This window comes from Arachis ipaensis, chromosome B5 (assembly GCF_059453495.1).
Source record: "Arachis ipaensis isolate K30076 ecotype BB chromosome B5, ASM5945349v1, whole genome shotgun sequence".
Taxonomy (NCBI): Eukaryota; Viridiplantae; Streptophyta; class Magnoliopsida; order Fabales; family Fabaceae; genus Arachis; species Arachis ipaensis.
The window spans coordinates 68,319,798-68,338,544 of NC_142440.1; the positions used below are offsets into that span (position 1 = coordinate 68,319,798).

The 18,747-nt window shown below is 39.0% G+C and overlaps 1 non-coding gene across 1 annotated transcript; it reads right to left on the minus strand.

Moving 5' to 3' along the window:
- Positions 1 to 596: 596 nt before the first annotated feature.
- Positions 597 to 704, minus strand: LOC148564528 (small nucleolar RNA R71). The gene has a single exon (XR_015884107.1). It is a non-coding gene; the product is annotated as a small nucleolar RNA R71 (small nucleolar RNA).
- Positions 705 to 18,747: the final 18,043 nt, after the last annotated feature.

The window sequence follows — 18,747 nt, forward strand, 5'->3', positions numbered from 1 at the left end:
CCTCTATACCTGGGTAAAAAGGATCCCTATTATTATTATTTTTCTGTTCCCTTCTTTCTCATATAAGCAGGAGCAAGGACAAGAATATTCTTGTTGAAGCAGATCCAGAACCTGAAAGGACTCTGAAGAGGAAACTAAGAGAAGCTAAATTACAACAATCCAGTAAGCACCTTTTAGAAATTTTCGAACAAGAGGAGGAGATGGCAGCCGAAAATAATAATAATACAAGGAGAATGCTTGGTGACTTTACTGCACCTAATTTCAATTTACATGGAAGAAGCATCTCCATCCCTACCATTGGAGCAAACAATTTTGAGCTGAAACCTCAATTAGTTTCTCTGATGCAGCAGAACTGCAAGTTCTATGGACTTCCATCTGAAGATCCTTTTCAGTTCTTAACTGAATTCTTGCAGATCTGTGATACTGTTAAGACTAATGGAGTAGATCCTGAAGTCTACAGGCTCATGCTTTTCCCTTTTGCTGTAAGAGACAGAGCTAGAGTGTGGTTGGACTCTCAACCCAAAGATAGCCTGAACTCTTAGGATAAGCTGGTCACGGCTTTCTTAGCCAAGTTCTTTCCTCCTCAAAAGCTGAGCAAGCTTAGAGTGGATGTTCAAACCTTCAGACAGAAAGAAGGTGAATCCCTCTATGAAGCTTGGGAGAGATACAAGCAACTGACCAAAAAGTGTCCTTCTGACATGCTTTCAGAATGGACCATCCTGGATATATTCTATGATGGTCTGTCTGAATTAGCTAAGATGTCATTGGATACTTCTGCAGGTGGATCCATTCACCTAAAGAAAATGCCTGCAGAAGCTCAAGAACTCATTGACATGGTTGCTAATAACCAGTTCATGTACACTTCTGAGAGGAATCCTGTGAGTAATGGGACGCCTCAGAAGAAAGTAGTTCTTGAAATTGATACTCTGAATGCCATATTGGCTCAGAACAAAATATTGACTCAGCAAGTCAATATGATTTCTCAGAGTCTGAATGGAATGCAAGCTGCATCCAACAGTACTCAAGAGGCATCTGCTGAAGAAGAAGCTTATGATCCTGAAAACCCTGCAATAGCAGAGGTGAATTACATGGGTGAACAATATGGAAACACCTATAATCCCTCATGGAGAAATCACCCAAATCTCTCATGGAAGGATCAACAAAAGCCTCAACAAAGCTTTAATAATGGTGGAAGAAATAGGTTTAACAATAGTAAACCTTTTCCATCATCCACTCAGCAACAGATAGAGAACTCTGAACAAAATACCTCTAATTTAGCAAACTTAGTCTCCGATCTATCTAAGGCCACTGTAAGTTTCATGAATGAAATAAGGTCCTCCATTAGAAATTTGGAGGCACAAGTGGGCCAGCTGAGTAAAAGGATCACTGAAATCCCTCATAGTACTCTTCCAAGCAATACAGAAGAAAATCCAAAAGGAGAGTGCAAGGCCATTGAATGGACCATCATGGCCGAGCCCACAAGAGGAGAGAAGGACGTGAATCCCAAGGAGGAAGACCTCCTGGGACGTCCTGTGATCAAAAAGGAGTTTCCCTCTGAGGAACCAAAGGAATCTGAGGCTCATCTAGAGACCATAGAGATTCCATTAAACCTCCTTATGCCATTCATGAGTTCTGATGAGTATTCTTCTTCTGAATAGAATGAGGATGTCACTGAAGAACAAGTTGCCAAGTACCTTGGTGCAATCATGAAGCTGAATGCCAATTTATTTGGTAATGAGACTTGGGGAGATGAACCTCCCCTGTTCACCAATGAACTAAATGCATTGGATCAACTGAGATTGCCTCAGAAGAAATAGGATCCTAGAAAGTTCCTGATACCTTGTACCATAGGCACCATGACCTTTGAAAAGGCTCTATGTGACCTAGGGTCAGGAATGAACCTCATGCCACTCTCTGTAATGGAGAAACTGGGAATCTTTGAGGTACAAGCTGCTAAAATCTCATTAGAGATGGCAGACAATTCCAGAAAACAGGCTTATGGACAAGTAGAGGACATATTAGTAAAGGTTGAAGGCCTTTACATCCCTGCTGATTTCATAATCCTAGATATTGGGAAGGATGAGGATGAATCCATCATCCTTGGAAGACCCTTCGTAGCCACAGCAAAAGCTGTGATTGATGTTAACAAAGGTGAACTAGTCCTTCAATTGAATGAGGACTCCCTTGAGTTTAAAACTCAAGGACATCCTTCTGTAAACATGGAAAAGAGGCACAGTAAGCTTCTCTCAAAACAGAGTCAACCAGAGCCCCCACAGTTAAACTCTAAGTTTGGTGTTGAACTCCCATATCCAAAATCTAAGTTTGGTGTTGGGGAGTCTCAACAATGCTCTGAACATCTGTGAGGCTCCATGAGAGCCCACTGTCAAGCTATTGACATTAAAGAAGCGCTTGTTGGGAGGCAACCCAATTTTTTATTTAATTATATTTTTATTAGTTATATGTCTTTATAGGTTCATGATCATGTGGAGTCACAAAATAAATCAAAAAATTAAGAATAGAATAAAAAACAGCAGAAGAAAAATCACACCTTGGAGGAGGATCTTACTGGCGTTTAAACGCCAGTAAGGAGCATCTGGCTGGCGTTCAACGCCAAAACAGAGCATGGATCTAGCGTTGAATGCCAGAAACAAGCAGCATCCTGGCGTCCAGACGCCAGAAATGCACAGTGAAGAAGAGCTGGCGCTGAACGCCAGAAACAAGCATTTGGCTGGCGTTCAACGCCAGAAATATGCTGCATCTGGGCGTTGAACGCCCAGAACAAGCATCAGTTCGGCGTTTAAACGCCAGAATTGCATGCAAAGGCATTTTACATGCCTAATTGGTGCAGGGATGCAATTCCTTGATACCTCAGGATCTGTGGACCCTACAGGATCATCTCAGCATCTGTGGACCCCACAGGATCCCCACCTACCACCACTCACTCTCTTCCCTCTTCTCAATGTTCATCCTCTCTTCCCAATAAACACTCTTCCCCAAAACTCTTCACCAATCACCTCAATCTCTCTTCCTTATCACTACTTCACCACTCACATCCATCCACTCTTTCCCATAAACCTACCTCATAAACTCCACCTACCTTCAAAATTCAAAATCAATTTCCCACCCAAACCCACCCTATATGGCCGAAATTAACCCCCCTTCCCTCCCTATATAAAGCCCTCCATTCTTCCTCATTTTCACACAACACAACCCTCTCTTCTCTTCTTGGCCGAATACACCTCTCCCTCCTCTCCTCCATATTTTCTTCTTCTTCTTCATCTATTCTTTCTTCTCTTGCTCGAGGGCGAGCAATATTCTAAGTTTGGTGTGGTAAAAGCATAAGCTTTTTGTTTTTCCATTACCATTGATGGCACCCAAGACCAGAGAATCCTCTAGAAAAGGGAAAGGGAAGACAAAAGCTTCCACCTCCGAGTCATGAGAGATGGAAAGATTCATCTCCAAAGCTCATCAAGACCACTTCTATGATGTTGTGGCCAAGAAGAAGGTGATCCCCGAGGTCCCTTTCAAGCTCAAGAGAAATGAGTATCCAGAGATCCGACATAAAATCCAAAGAAGAGGTTGGGAAGTTCTAACAAACCCCATCCAACAAGTTGGAATTCTAATGGTTCAAGAATTCTATGCTAATGCATGGATCACAAGGAACCATGATCAAAGTAAGAACCCGAACCCAAAGAATTATCTCACCATGGTTCGGGGGAATTACTTAGATTTTAGTCCGGAAAATGTAAGGTTGGCGTTCAACTTGCCAATGATGGAAGAGAACGCACGCCCCTACACAAGGAGAGTCAACTTTGATCAAAGGTTGGACCAAGTCCTCATGGACATATGTGTGGAAGGAGCTCAATGGAAGATTGACTCAAAAGGCAAACCGGTTCAGCTGAGAAGACTGGACCTTAAGCCTGTAGCTAGAGGATGGTTGGAGTTCATTCAACGCTCAATCATTCCCACTAGCAACCGGTCTAAAGTTACTATAGACTGGGCCATCATGATCCATAGCATCATGATTGGAGAAAAGGTGGAGGTTCATAAGATTATACCTCAAGAACTCTACAAGGTGGCTGACAAGTCCTCCACTATGGCAAGGTTAGCTTTTCCTCTCCTCATTTGCCATCTATGCAATTCGGCTGGGATTGACATAGAAGGAGACATTCCCATTGAGGAAGAGAAGCCCATCACTAAGAAAAGGATGGAGCAAACAAGAGAGCCCATTCATGGAGCTCAAGAGACACATGAAGCTCATCACCATGAGATCCCGGAGATGCCTCAAATGCATTTTCCTCCACAAAACTATTGGGAGCAAATCAACACCTCCCTAGGAGAATTAAGTTCCAACATGGGACAATTAAGGGTGGAACATCAAGAGCACTCCATCATCCTTCATGAAATTAGAGAAGATCAAAAAGCAATGAGGGAGGAGCAACAAAGACAAGGAAGAGACATAGAAGAGCTCAAGGACATCATTGGTTCCTTAAGAAGGAAACGCCACCATCACTAAGGTGGATTCATTCCTTGTTCTTACATTCTCTGTTTTTCGTTTTCTTTATGTTAAGTGCTTATCCATGTTTGTGTCTTATTACATGATCATTAGTATTTAGTAACTATGTCTTAAAGTTATGAATGTCCTATGAATCCATCACCTCTCTTAAATGGAAAAATGTTTTAATTCAAAAGAACAAGAAGTACATGAGTTTCGAATTTATCCTTGAACTTAGTTCAATTATATTGATGTGGTGACCATACTTTTTTTTTCTGAATGAATGATTGAACAGTGCATATGTCTTTTGAAGTTGTTGTTTAAGAATGTTAAATATGTTGGCTCTTGAAAGAATGATGACAAGGAGACATGTTATTTGATAATCTGAAAAATCATAAAAATGATCCTTGAAGCAAGAAAAAGCAGCAAAGAACAAAGCTTGCAGAAAAAAAAATAGCGAAAAAAAAAATAGAAAGAAAAAGAAAAAGCAAGCAGAAAAAGCCAAAGCTCTTAAAACCAAAAGGCAAGAGCAAAAAGCCAATAGCCTTTAAAACCAAAAGGCAAGGGCAAATAAAAAGGATCCCAAGGCTTTGAGCATCAGTGGATAGGAGGGCCTAAAGGAATAAAATCCTGGCCTAAGCGGCTAAAACAAGCTGTCCCTAACCATGTGCTTGTGGCGTGAAGGTGTCAAGTGAAAACTTGAGACTGAGCGGTTAAAGTCAAGGTCCAAAGCAAAAGAAGAGTGTGCTTAAGAACCCTGGACACCTCTAATTGGGGACTTTAGCAAAGCTGAGTCACAATCTGAAAAGGTTCACCCAATTATGTGTCTGTGGCATTTATGTATCCGGTGGTAATACTGGAAAACAAAGTGCTTAGGGCCACGACCAAGACTCATAAAGTAGCTGTGTTCAAGAATCAACATACTGAACTAGGAGAATCAATAACACTATCTGAACTCTGAGTTCCTAATAGATGCCAATCATTCTGAACCTCAATGGATAAAGTGAGATGCCAAAACTATTCAAGAGGCAAAAAGCTACAAGTCCCGCTCATCTGATTGGAGCTATGTTTCATTGATAGTTTGGAATTTATAGAATATTCTCTTCTTTTTATCCTATTTGATTTTCAGTTGCTTGGGGACAAGCAACAATTTAAGTTTGGTGTTGTGATGAGCGGATAATTTATACGCTTTTTGGCATTGTTTTTAGTATGTTTTTAGTAGGATCTAGTTACTTTTAGGGATGTTTTCATTAGTTTTTATGTTAAATTCACATTTCTGGACTTTACTATGAGTTTGTGTATTTTTCTGTGATTTCAGGTATTTTCTGGCTGAAATTGAGGGACTTGAGCAAAAATCAGATTCAGAGGTTGAAGAAGGACTGCTGATGCTGTTGGATTCTGACCTCCCTGCACTCAAAGTGGATTTTCTGGAGCTACAAAATTCAAAATGGCGCGCTTCTAATTGCGTTGGAAAGTAGACATCCAGGGCTTTCCAGCAATATATAATAGTTCATACTTTGGCCGAGTTTAGATAATGCAAAAGGGCGTTGAACACCAGTTCTACGCTGCAGTCTGGAGTTAAACGCCAGAAACACGTCACGAACCAGAGTTGAACGCCAGAAACATGTTACAACCTGGCGTTCAACTCCAGAAAGAGCCTCTGCACGTGTAACATTCAAGCTCAGCCCAAGCACACACCAAGTGGGCCCCGGAAGTGGATTTATGCATCAATTACTTACTTCTGTAAACCCTAGTAACTAGTTTAGTATAAATAGGACTTTTTACTATTGTATTAGACATCTTATGATCTTGGGATCATCTTTTGATCATTTTTAGATCTCTAGACCTCCATGGGAGGCTGGCCACTTGGCCATGCTTACCCTGTATTCACTTATGTATGTTTCAACGGTAGAGTTTTTGCACTCCATAGATTAAGGTGTGGAGCTCTGCTGTTCCTCATGAATTAATGCAAAGTACTACTGTTTTATATTCAATTCAACTTATTTTGCTTCTAAGATATTCATTCGCAATTCAATATGAATGTGATGAATGTGACAATCATCATTATTCCCATACGAATGCGTGCCTGACAACCACTTCCGTTCCACCTTAGATTGGATGATTATCTCTTGGATCTCTTAGTCAGAATGTTTGTGGTATAAGCTAGATTGATGGCGGCATTCATGAGAGTCCGAAAAGTCTAAACCTTGTCTGTGGTATTCCGAGTAGGACTCTGGGATTGAATGACTGTGACGAACTTCAAACTCGCGAGTGCTGGGCGTAGTGACAGACGCAAAAGGAGGGTGAATCCTATTCCAGTATGATCGAGAACCTCAGATGATTAGCCATGCTGTGACAGAGCATTTGGACCATTTTCACAAGAGGATAGGATGCAGCCATTGACCACGGTGATGCCTCCAGATGATTAGCCATGCAGTGACAGCGCATCGGACCATTTTCACAGAGAGGATGAAAAGTAGCCATTGACAATGGTGATGTCCTTACATAAAGCCAGCCATGGAAAGGAGTAGGACTGATTGGATGAAGACAGTAGGAAAGCAGAAGTTCAGAGGGACGAAAGCATCTCTATACGTTTATCTGAAATTCTCACCAATGATATACATAAGTATTTCTATCTTTATTCTCTATTTATTTATTATTATTTTCGAAAACTCCATAACCATTTGATATTCGCCTGACTGAGATCTACAAGATGACCATAGCTTGCTTCATACCAACAATCTCCGTGGGATCGACCCTTACTCACGTAAGGTTTATTACTTGGACGACCCAGTGCACTTGCTGGTTAGTTGTATCAAAGTTGTGAATGAAAAACGATTTACTAAGACGTGCGTACAGAGTTTTTGGCGCCGTTGCCTGAGATCACAATTTCGTGCACCATTGAGCTTTATGTTTATTTATATTTGTGTCTTATTACATGATCATTAGTGTCTAAGTGTCTATGCCTTAAAGTTATGAATATGAATCCACCACCTCTCTTGAATGAAAAATGTTTTAATTACAAAAGAACAAGAAGTACATGGTTTCAAATTCATCCTTGAAACTAGTTTAATTATTTTGATGTGGTGACAATACTTTTTGTTTTCTGAATGAATGCTTGAACTGTGCATATGTCTTTTGAAGTTGTTGTTTATGAATGTTAAATATGTTGGCTCTTGAAGAATAAGGAAAAAGGAGAAATGTTATTTGATAATTTGAAAAATCATAAAAATAATTCTTGAAGCAAGAAAAAGCAGTGAATACAAAAGCTTGCAAAAAAAAAGAAGAAAAAAAATGGCAAAAAAAAAGAAAAAAAAAAAGAAAAAGCAAGCAGAAAAAGCCAAAAGCTCTTTAAACCAAAAGGCAAGAGCAAAAAGCCAATAGCCCTTAAAACCAAAAGGCAAGGGTAATAAAAAAAAGGATCTAAGGCTTTGAGCATCAGTGGATAGGAGGGCCTAAAGGAATAAAATCCTGGCCTAAGCGGCTAAACCAAGCTGTCCCTAACCATGTGCTTGTGGCGTGAAGGTGTCAAGTGAAAACTTGAGACTGAGCGGTTAAAGTCAAGGTCCAAAGCAAAAAAAAAAAAAAGAAGAAGAAGAGTGTGCTTAAGAACCCTGGACACCTCTAATTGGGGACTTTAGCAAAGCTGAGTCACAATCTGAAAAGGTTCACCCAGTTATGTGTCTGTGGCATTTATCTATCCGGTGGTAATACTGGAAAACAAAGTGCTTAGGGCCACGGCCAAGACTCATAAAGTAGCTGTGTTCAAGAATCAACATATTGAACTAGGAGAATCAATAACACTATCTAAATTCTAAGTTCCTATAGATGCCAATCATTCTGAACTTCAATGGATAAAGTGAGATGCCATAACTATTCAAGAGGCAAAAAGCTACAAGTCCCGCTCATCTGATTGGAGCTAAGTTTCATTGATATTTTGGAATTTATAGTATATTCTCTTCTTTTTATCCTATTTGATTTTCAGTTGCTTGGGGACAAGCAACAATTTAAGTTTGGTGTTGTGATGAACGGATAATTTATACGCTTTTTGGCATTGTTTTTACATAGTTTTTAGTATGATTTAGTTAGTTTTTATTATATTTTTATTATTTTTTAAATAAAAATCACATTTCTGGACTTTACTATGAGTTTGTGTATTTTTTTGTGATTTCAGGTAATTTCTGGCTGAAATTGAGGGACTTGAGCAAAAATCAGATTCAGGCTGAAAAAGGACTGCAAATGCTGTTAGATTCTGACCTCTCTGCACTCAAAGTATATTTTCTGGAGCTACAGAACTTCAAATGGCGCGCTCTCAATTGCGTTGGAAAGTAGACATCCCGGGCTTTCCAGCCATATTTAATAGTTCATACTTTTCCCGCGTTTAGATGACGCAAACTGGCGCTCAACGCCAGTTCCGTGCTGTATTCTGGAGTCAAACGCCAGAAACAGGTTGCAAAGTGGAGTTAAACGCCAGAAATAGGTTACAAATGGGTGTTCAACTCCAAGAGAAGCCTCTACACGTGTAAAGCTCAATGCTCAGCCCAAGCACACACCAAGTGGGCTCCGGAAGTAGATTTCTGCATCATTTACTTATTTCTGTAAACCCTAGTAACTAGTTTAGTATAAATAAGACTTTTTACTATTGTATTTACATCTTCGGATCTTTGATTAGTTTTATGCTATCTTAGACTTTCATGGGGGCTGGCCATTCAGCCATGCCTGGACCATTATCACTTATGTATTTTCAAACAGTAGAGTTTCTACACACCATAGATTAAGGTGTGGAGCTCTGCTGTTCCTCATGAATTAATACAAAGTACTACTGTTTTTCTATTCAATTCAAGCTTATTCCTATTCTAAGATATCCATTCGCACCCAAGAACACGATGAATGTGATGATTATGTGACGCTCATCATCATTCTCACTTATGAACGCGTGCCTGACAAACACTTCCGTTCTACATGCAAACAAGCTAGAATGAATATCTCTTAGATATCTAATACAGAGGACCAAGTCCGAGATATTAGAATCTTCGTGGTATAAGTTAGAACCCATGGATGGTCATCTTTGAGATCTGGAAAGTCTAAACCTTGTCTGTGGTATTCCGAGTAGGATCTGGGAAGGGATGGCTGTGACGAGCTTCAAACTTGCGAGTACTGTGCGTAGTGACAGACGCAAAAGGATAGTAAATCCTATTCCAGTATGATCGAGAACCGACAGATGATTAGCCATGCAGTGATAGCGCATTGGACTATTTTCACAGAGAGGATGGGATGTAGCCATTGACAACGGTGATGCCCTACATAAAGCTTGCCTTGGAAAGGAGTAGGAATGGTTGGATGAAGATAGCAGGAAAGCAGAGGTTTGGAGGAACGAAAGCATCTCTATACGCTTATCTGAAATTCTCACCAATGAATTACATAAGTATCTCTATCTTTATTTTATATTTTATTTATCTTTTAATTATTAAAACTCTATAACCATTTGAATCTGCCTGACTGAGATTTACAAGGTGACCATAGCTTGCTTCAAGCTGACAATCTCCGTGGGATCGACCCTTACTCACGTAAGGTTTATTACTTGGACGATCCAGTGCACTTGCTGGTTAGTCGTGTGAAGTTGTGACTAAGAAACAAGATCATGAATGTGCGTATTTAGTTTTTAGCACCGTTACCAAGGAAGGAACGATCACGATTTCGTGCACCTTTGAGTTATGTGAAAATATAATTCAATAAATAACCAAGAACTAAAGAATTAAAAGAATCTAAAGAATATTTGCCACAAAAGAGCAGAGGGCAGGAATGAAAAAATGTACTAATTAATGGGATCTCTACCGCAGTAGAGTAGAGAGCAAAGATTGAAAAGAAATTGAATGCTGTTTGGGCCTTAGTGCCAAGTGTCTAGTGGGGACGGTAATACGTAACACTCACTTGATACTATAAGGATGGCTCAGTGAGGAAGGCAATACGTAACGCTCACTGGAGACCGGAAGGAAGATTCCCCATAAGGACGGCGATGCGTAACGCTCATGGAGAGGACGTTGGCTGAGATAAGGACGGTGGTACGAAACGCTTATCTCAGGACCAGTGTCGGGAATCGGGCAACAAACCGACACATGAGCTCATGGTCTGTATAGGACTAGACATGTGATGAATCCATATTTGACAATAAATTTTGGATTGATTTGAGTGGATTTCATCATATAAACCCACATTTATTCATCCAAATAGCATACTTTTGTGTTCTCTCCTTAAGTTGAGCTTAATTGTGAAAATATGCTATTTTGTGCTTAATTTAGTCAATTTTATTCTATTTACATTCCATTCAATACCTTGATATTGTTTGTGAGTGATTTCAGATGTAGAACGTAGGAATGACTTGGTAAAGATGGAAGAAGAGCATGCAAGAGGGAGAAAACATGAAGAAAACAAAGGAGAAGTGCACATTGGAGTGTGCGTGCGCACAACATCCTATGCATACGCACAAGAAGCACAACAGCATGTGTCGGATGCACAACAGTCTGTTCGCACGCACAAGTGAAAGATCAGCAAGTGTGCGTATGCACAAGTCCCAACACGTGACTTTATTAATGCAAATCGCTGGGGGCAATTTCTGGGCCTCCAGAGCCCAGTTTTGGGACTTTCTGAAGCTGATTGATGCTATATCAAAGAGGCCATCATTCATGTGAAAGGGGGAGCAATTAGGGTTAGTTTAGCATCATGTAGGTTATTTTCTAGAGAGAGAAGCTCCCCCTTCTCTCTAGAATTAGGGTTTCTTAGTTTAATTTCTTTGTAATTTCTCTTTTTAATTCTTATTTTCATCTAGTTTCTTCTACCTTTCTTCATTCTATTGTCTTAATTTCTTTAGTTTATCTTGTTAATTTCTCAATTTTGTCACTTTTATGTTTATGGATACTCTTGTTAATTTTAATTTCAATTAATGTAATTTATGTTTTCATGTTAATTACCGCTTCCTTTAATTGTTGTTATTACTTTCTTGCTTTTGGTAGCTTTAGAATTTAACTTCATTGCAATTCAATTTGATTTTATTTTCATGCACACCAAGTATTTGATAAAATACTTGGCTTAGTTTTTGCATAGTTTTTCACACTCTTGGTTGGGAAATTGAGTAATTGGGTGAACTTGAGTGGTGGATATCCATTCAATATTGTGTGAGGATTGTTAGTTGATTTGGTTTTCACTAACTCTAAGCCTTCCATTAATAGTGTTGCTTGGACTTGTGGATTGGGACCAATTATGCCCTTTTGACTAATTCTCGATGTTAGGATTGACTAATTGGGATTAATTCTACACAATTACCATGTTTGTGGTCTATAACTAAGATAGGAAGCCTTAATTCCCCAATTCTTGCTAAGAGTCCTTTTTAGTATTTGAATTCCCTTTTTTTGCTTTAATTGCTTTCATTTAATTTCATCCTTGTTTCATTCCTTGCTATTTACAAAATTTGATTGGGGGTTAATTGTTGATTCAGACTATACTTACAATGAAAAGATTCTATTTTGTGAAAATTTAGATCAACAATAAATTTCATCTATCAAATTTTTGGCGCCGTTGCCGGGGAGTTGCAATATGTGCTTATTGTTGGCTATTGTGCATATGTGAATATTGTAAATAGCTTATTTTTTTGTTGTTGATTGTGCATATGTTGCTTGCTTATTTTTGGCTATTGTGAATATGTTAATATGTGAATATCTTGCTTTCTGTTTGTTTTCATGGTTTTGTTTGTGTAGAAGGTTGATTTTGGGAGCTCATACCTTGTTGGAGACCCCATCAAGCTTGGTATTACAATCAAAGCTTGGAAACTCCTTGATTAGAGCTCTCCATAAGTCCAACTTAAGGACAATAAACCAAAGTGTTAGGTGGGAGACATCCCACCATGGTAACATTATTCTTAACTTCTCTTTTTGTTTATAATTTGACTTTATTGCATTTTTCTTCTTTTAGTTAGCTTAGAATTAGTTTAATTTTGAGTTTAGACATGTTAATTTTGGTTTGGATCATGAATTTATGGGTTTTTGCATGTTTTGGGGTTGAATTTTGGTTGAACTAAGGCTTGGTGCCTTGGAATTTGAAGACAAATTTTTGGAAAAAATAGGGCATGTGCGTCCGCACACCCTTGTGCGCATGCACACAACATCAAAATTTTGCATCCTGTGCTTGTGCGTACGCACACCAACCTATATGCTGTAACAACCCCGGTTTTTGAGTATGCGATATCTTTTTCTGAAAGTACAGATTCTCCAAAGATTAGTAAGGGGAGAACCCCTGATATATCATCAAGTATCCCGATCCTCATTGTCATTACGTCTTCTTTAAGCTAGAACCTTTTCTGAGGCCAGCTCAATAACGCAGTCACGAAGAACCTAGTTTTTGAACTGTATCTGTTAGGGGTTTTGATTCCGTTTTTCGTAAATAGTCTCAGTTTGATGAACCGGACTCTATTCATCAGAGAAGAGAGATAATAGGATAATATTATCATTATATTAGTATTATAAGCTTCTTGAATGATATTATAAGGTTACTTGGTTGTTTTTAGTTAAAAAACAGAAAATCGGTTTAACCGGGTTCATAGTTTACTGGTGCAGCTTAGCACCAGCACTCCCTAATGACTTTAGCAATGCTAAGGCCTCATTATACATGTTTTATTCTTATAATAAATATGTTACTAGTTTCATTTATGCTAGTAGCTCAGAAAATAATTTTTAGAGATGTTTTTACAAGTGTTCCGATACATCTAGTTTTAGTAGTTATACACCTGAGATATTTTAATATTATTTTAACCCACCTCCAAGCCAACCAATCACAACTTACCCTACACCCCCAAAACCCCCAAGGCTGGTTCATTTGCACCTTGTGGCCAAAATTTCCAAGAGAGAAAAGGAGAGAAAAGTTCTTAGTTCCAAATCTTCAAAGCTTGATTTCTGCTGAACTAAAACTCAAATCAAAATTCTAGTCTGAGCAAAATGATCCTCTCTTCTTTCTCTACCTAATCATATGACTTATCAAGGCTGGAATCAAGGTGAGTTGGCTGCACCATCTTCCTTTTGCTTCGGTTTCAAGGAAACATGCTTAAACATGTGTTTTCTTGATGTTCTTCCTTAGTAATCATGCTAAACTTGACTTGAGGGCCAAAAAACGTTAATTTCCAGCAATTCTAAGGTGAGAAATTCCTTCCTAACATGCTGAGTTAGATTCAGTTAGTTGAGGGTTTTTGGATTTAAAGTTGTTCTTGATGTGATTTAGGAGGAAAAATTGCTTAAGGACCACCTGAAAGTATAACCGAATTAGGAGCAGCAAAACCAGGTAGGGTTTGACAAAATTAATCTTGATTATTTGTGTTTGAGTTGTGTGAATGTTTTATGATTTGGCTGTGCTAAAAATTGGTTGCATATATGATTAATTCTTGGTGAAAATTTGGTGAAATTTTGATGAAATTTGATGAAATTCAAGCTTTGAGTTCATGTTCTTGAAGCTACTGGAAAAACAAAACCATAGGCTTAAATTGAAGTTCAATTTGTGTTAAAATCATGTGAAAAATATAGGATTTTAGTGGCTGGGAATTTATTATGAATTATGATAAAAATCGGTTGCTGAAAAGACTGAAAAACGGGTAAAAACAGAGAAAGAATTTGAAGAATTTATGAAGAACACTTTGAGTGTGATGAAGAACAATGAAGAACAGGCTTTAGATCTTAAAAAGGGAAAGGAAGTAAAATTTTTGGTGTTTGGGGGGTTATTTGGTAATTTCTGAAAGTTAGGATGGTTAAAGTAGAAATATTAAGTTACGGGTGGTAAAAAGTAAATTTTAAAGTAATAAATAATAATAATAATTTTAAATAATAATAAAATATTAAATAATAATATTTAATTAAAAATAATATTTTAATAAAAATAATAAAATATTGCGAAAAAGGCAGTTTTCTGTAAAAGCTTTAGAAAGACAACTTTAAGCGTAGAATCTCATAATTACCTTCATGAAACACTTAGGGAGTGGTAAGAACATATTAGTGAGGAAAAGATAAAAGAAAGATAAAAATATAAAGAAAAGATAAAAACCAAAGAAAAGTCTGTAAAGTTTTAACGACAGAAAAACAGACAGAGAATAGCAAACGAACTAGGGCAACATAGTTAGACCTTGAGTTGCGACTAGGGTTAGGTATTATATGAAGAGTTAAACTGTTTCAGTATAGACTTAATGAACCTATACTTGGGACAGGCCAACTATTCATACTGAAATTTACATAAGCTTTAAATACACATGTTAAACAGAGAAATCAGAACAGAGTAAAGGAACAAAGAGTAGAGGACTTATTAAAAAGTTATTTGTTGCTTGAGGCAACCCAAGAGATGTTTTATTTGTTGCTTGAGGCAACCCAAGAGATGTTTGTTTGTTGCTTAAGGCAACCCAAGAGATGTTTGTTTATTTATCTATTGCTTAAAGCAACCTAAGAGCTTCTGTAGGGAAACTAGGATATCTACAGCAATTTTCCGTTCCCAAGAGTATATTTCCTGCGAGTAGAAAGCAGAGGCTATCTCAATAGAGCTGCTAATGATTATATGCGCATTTATTTGAACGGAAAATCGTATCCGGGAAATCGTGAACTCGTTACCGGATAAATGTCGGGAATGCAGGTGTTAACCGACACATGAGCTCATGGCCTGTACTAGGGCTAGACATGCATCATTCTTGTTTGCGCATCATTCTATGTTGCATTCCTTTCTGTGTTTGATCTATTTCTTTATATTTGTCTGCTTGTATGCTATTTTGTGTTTCACATTCTTGTATTCTTCTGTTTGTGTTTTGCTTTCTGTTTTCCCTCTTTTCTCTGTTTATCTTTAACTTCTATTTGCTACTTCACGAAATTTTGTTATGCGTCTGTTAACTGAAACTGAATAAATGAATGTAACTAATAACCCCGACCTTACTAAGGACTCCTCAGTTCTTACCCCCTTCTCTCCCTTCCTCCTCTTCAGATGGAAACGGGCGTGATATTCTATGAGTTCGAGGACCTTTACGTCTACGAGGATCCGGTACATCATGGTTTCTTCATTATGGGATTGGAGCCTCGTATTAGACGATATGCGTTACCTAATCGAGCTTTTCAACATCCTCTGTCTAGCTCGCATTTTGACCCCGATGCTCTTTACGACTTTCCCTTATCCTGGTTACATCCTGACGCACCTGGACATCCTTTTTCCAATGGTCCCGGACACCCTATACCAGCTCAACCTTTGAATATGATAGAACCTGAGCCTATCATACCTGATGAGCCTGAGTTAGATGGTGATTACGTACCTATGATTCCACCAGAGTGGGACTTTCCTCCTGAGCCGATCCCCGATTTTTCACAGCTTGATAAGCCGGCACTACCGGATGATAGGGTAGCTCTGATATATGCGAATAGACCTGTGCTTGCGAATAGTTTTGTACATAGTGATAGCAGTACTTCTGGTGAGTCTGAGGGTATAGCTGTAGCTGCGGACGAGGAGGAGGAGAAGGATCCTGAGACAGAGATAGAGCAGGATGAGGAGATGGGCAAGCCTCACGACGATCTTACGAACGGCTACGTGTAGATATAGTTTGACAGCCGTAGGGACATTCTTTTGATGACACTCTAGTCTGACATTAGCTGTTAGTTAGTCTCTCACTTGTGTTAGTACACCCGAGAGCTAGGTGCTATATAGAGGTTAGGCTAGCCTGGGCGCTAGTTTAGAGGCTTTTTGTATGGGCTAGGCCCTGGGAGTGTCGTGTATATATTAGCTACGTAGGTTGACGAGGATGTAAACTGACTTGATCTTGTGTAAAGGCTACATGTTTTGTTATAGTGTACATGATGTATATTATCAGCTGTGTTTCTATGCTTCAATATACTTCCTTTTTATTTCTCTCAATGTATGCTTGTTTATTTTACCTCTTCACCGCAACATAATATGTTGAATAAAAAAAAAGTTACTCGTAAAATTGGCAACGTTCTAACAAGGAACAGGCTCATATATTAAGTAATAGTTAATAACTAGTAAGAACAAGTTGGTAACACTTGGCTTCTTGTATGACCATGGCATACTAGAAGTTGGGTCGTTACAATTTGGTATCAGAGCAGTTCGTTCCTAGTAGAGCTTGGGGAGTGGACTGCCTATGCTTTATTGCATACTTTGCTTGTGTGTCTCATGCTGTTAGGGTATCTTCAAGATACATTTGGCATGAATGTCTATGAGTGCCCATTTTGGGAATGTTTGTGCCTAACTTGAGATATTAAGACTGATCACCTTAATGTTGATTGTTTGGTGCGGATAGGACCTTAATGACTGCGAATAGGCATAGTTTAATCGAGCTCTGAATAACGAATCAATGCGAGGCACAGCTATCCTCATAGCTGTTATGATCTCCATGGCTATGGCTATGTGAGATTTGGATGCTGTAAGGAATGAACACTTGTTTTATTTGTGAGGAATCTGGACACACAGCTAGGATCCACCCAAGAAAATTTGCTCAGAATCCAGTACGAACCCAACAATAAGGTCGAGTGTTTGCTATGACTGCTGATGATGCTATGCAATCAGACGCCCTGATCCAAGGTCAGTGTTATGTCAAGAATCAGTTTCTAACTGTACTGTATGATTCGGGTGCATCGCATTCTTTTACTTCTTTAACTGTTGCTCGTAAGTTGGGACTTGATTTCTCTCAGTTGAACTTTGATCTGATTGTCCATACACCTGCATCCCAAAATGCTTTGACTAGTTTAGTGTGCCTACAAGTACCATTTGCTATTAGGAACAGGACTTTTACACATGATCTAATCTGTTTGCCTCTATGTGGTTTAGAAGTTATTTTAGGATTAGATTGGTTATCTAAGTATCATGTTTTCCTTAATTGCTTTGAAAGAACTACTGTTATTCCATCTGATTATTTAGATATTAAACGATTTCTGTCCCATACCTTATATCTGAATTCTGTAAGAGTTATCTTAGACGGGAGTGATTGTGAGGGGTACGTTCTGTTAGCGGCTAGCTGGAATGACAGTGAATTAAGCCTAGAATGGATCCAAGTGGTGAAAGAATTTCCTGATATTTTTCCGGACGACATACCTGAGTTTCCTCCTCAGCGAGAGGTAGAATTCAGCATTGAACTAGTGCCTAGAACCGGACCAATTTCCATAGTACCGTACCGGATATTACCAGTGGAACTTGCAGAGTTGGAAAAGTAGTTGGATGAGCTACTTGGAAAAAAATTATTCGTCCCATTGCATCATCTTGGGGAGCTCCAGTATTACTGGTAAAGAAGAAGGATGGTGGAATGAGGCTTTGCATGGATTATCGACAGCTAAATAAAGTCACTATCAAGAATAAGTATCCACTTCCACGGATTGATGATTTGATGGATCAGTTGAAAGGTGCAACTGTGTTTTCAAAGATTGATTTGCAATCGGACTGTCACCAGATTCGAGTGAAAGAGTCAGGTATACCGAAGACTGCATTCAGAACTCGATATGGTCACTATGAGTATACGGTTATGTCGTTTGGACTAACTAATGCTCCTGCATTTTTCATGGATTACATGAATCGTATTTTCCGTCCATACCTTGATCAGTTCTGATGACTTGCATCATCTACACTTTTTGTTGCATAAAAAGGACCATAAAAGAGCAAAATCTCAATTGATCATTGCAATTCATGCATTATTTGATGAACATTATAGTACATTGTACATTGCTTTGGAATGATTTTGTGCTGCATTTCAGGTGAAAAAAAGACATCAAAAAGAGGAAGAAAACAACAAAACAAGCTAGGCGTGCCACTTGGAGCAAACACCACAAAAATGCATTGGTGTGGCATGCTAGAAGCTGGGTGTGGCACGCCAGTACAAATTTCCAGAGAGCAACAATGAAGGCCACTAAAGGGGCATGGCACGCCAGGTTAGGGGTGGCACGCCTAACCCACCACTTGAGCCATGGGCGTGCCACTTGATATCGAAGATGTGGCATGCTAGCTTCAAAAGTCACTTGGACGTGCCACTTGAGGAGCCAAGCGTGGCACACCAAGCTTAAGAAGGCTACAAATGAATGGGCGTGCCACTTGAGCAGCATGGCGTGGCATGCTAGTACAAGATTCCAAAGAAGATGATGAAAGCTAAAAAGGCCTGGGAGTGCCACTTGAGATTGAAGGCGTGGCACGCCAAGCTTCCACCCTTACTTGGGCGTGCCACTTGAGTATTTGGGCGTGGCACGCCAATG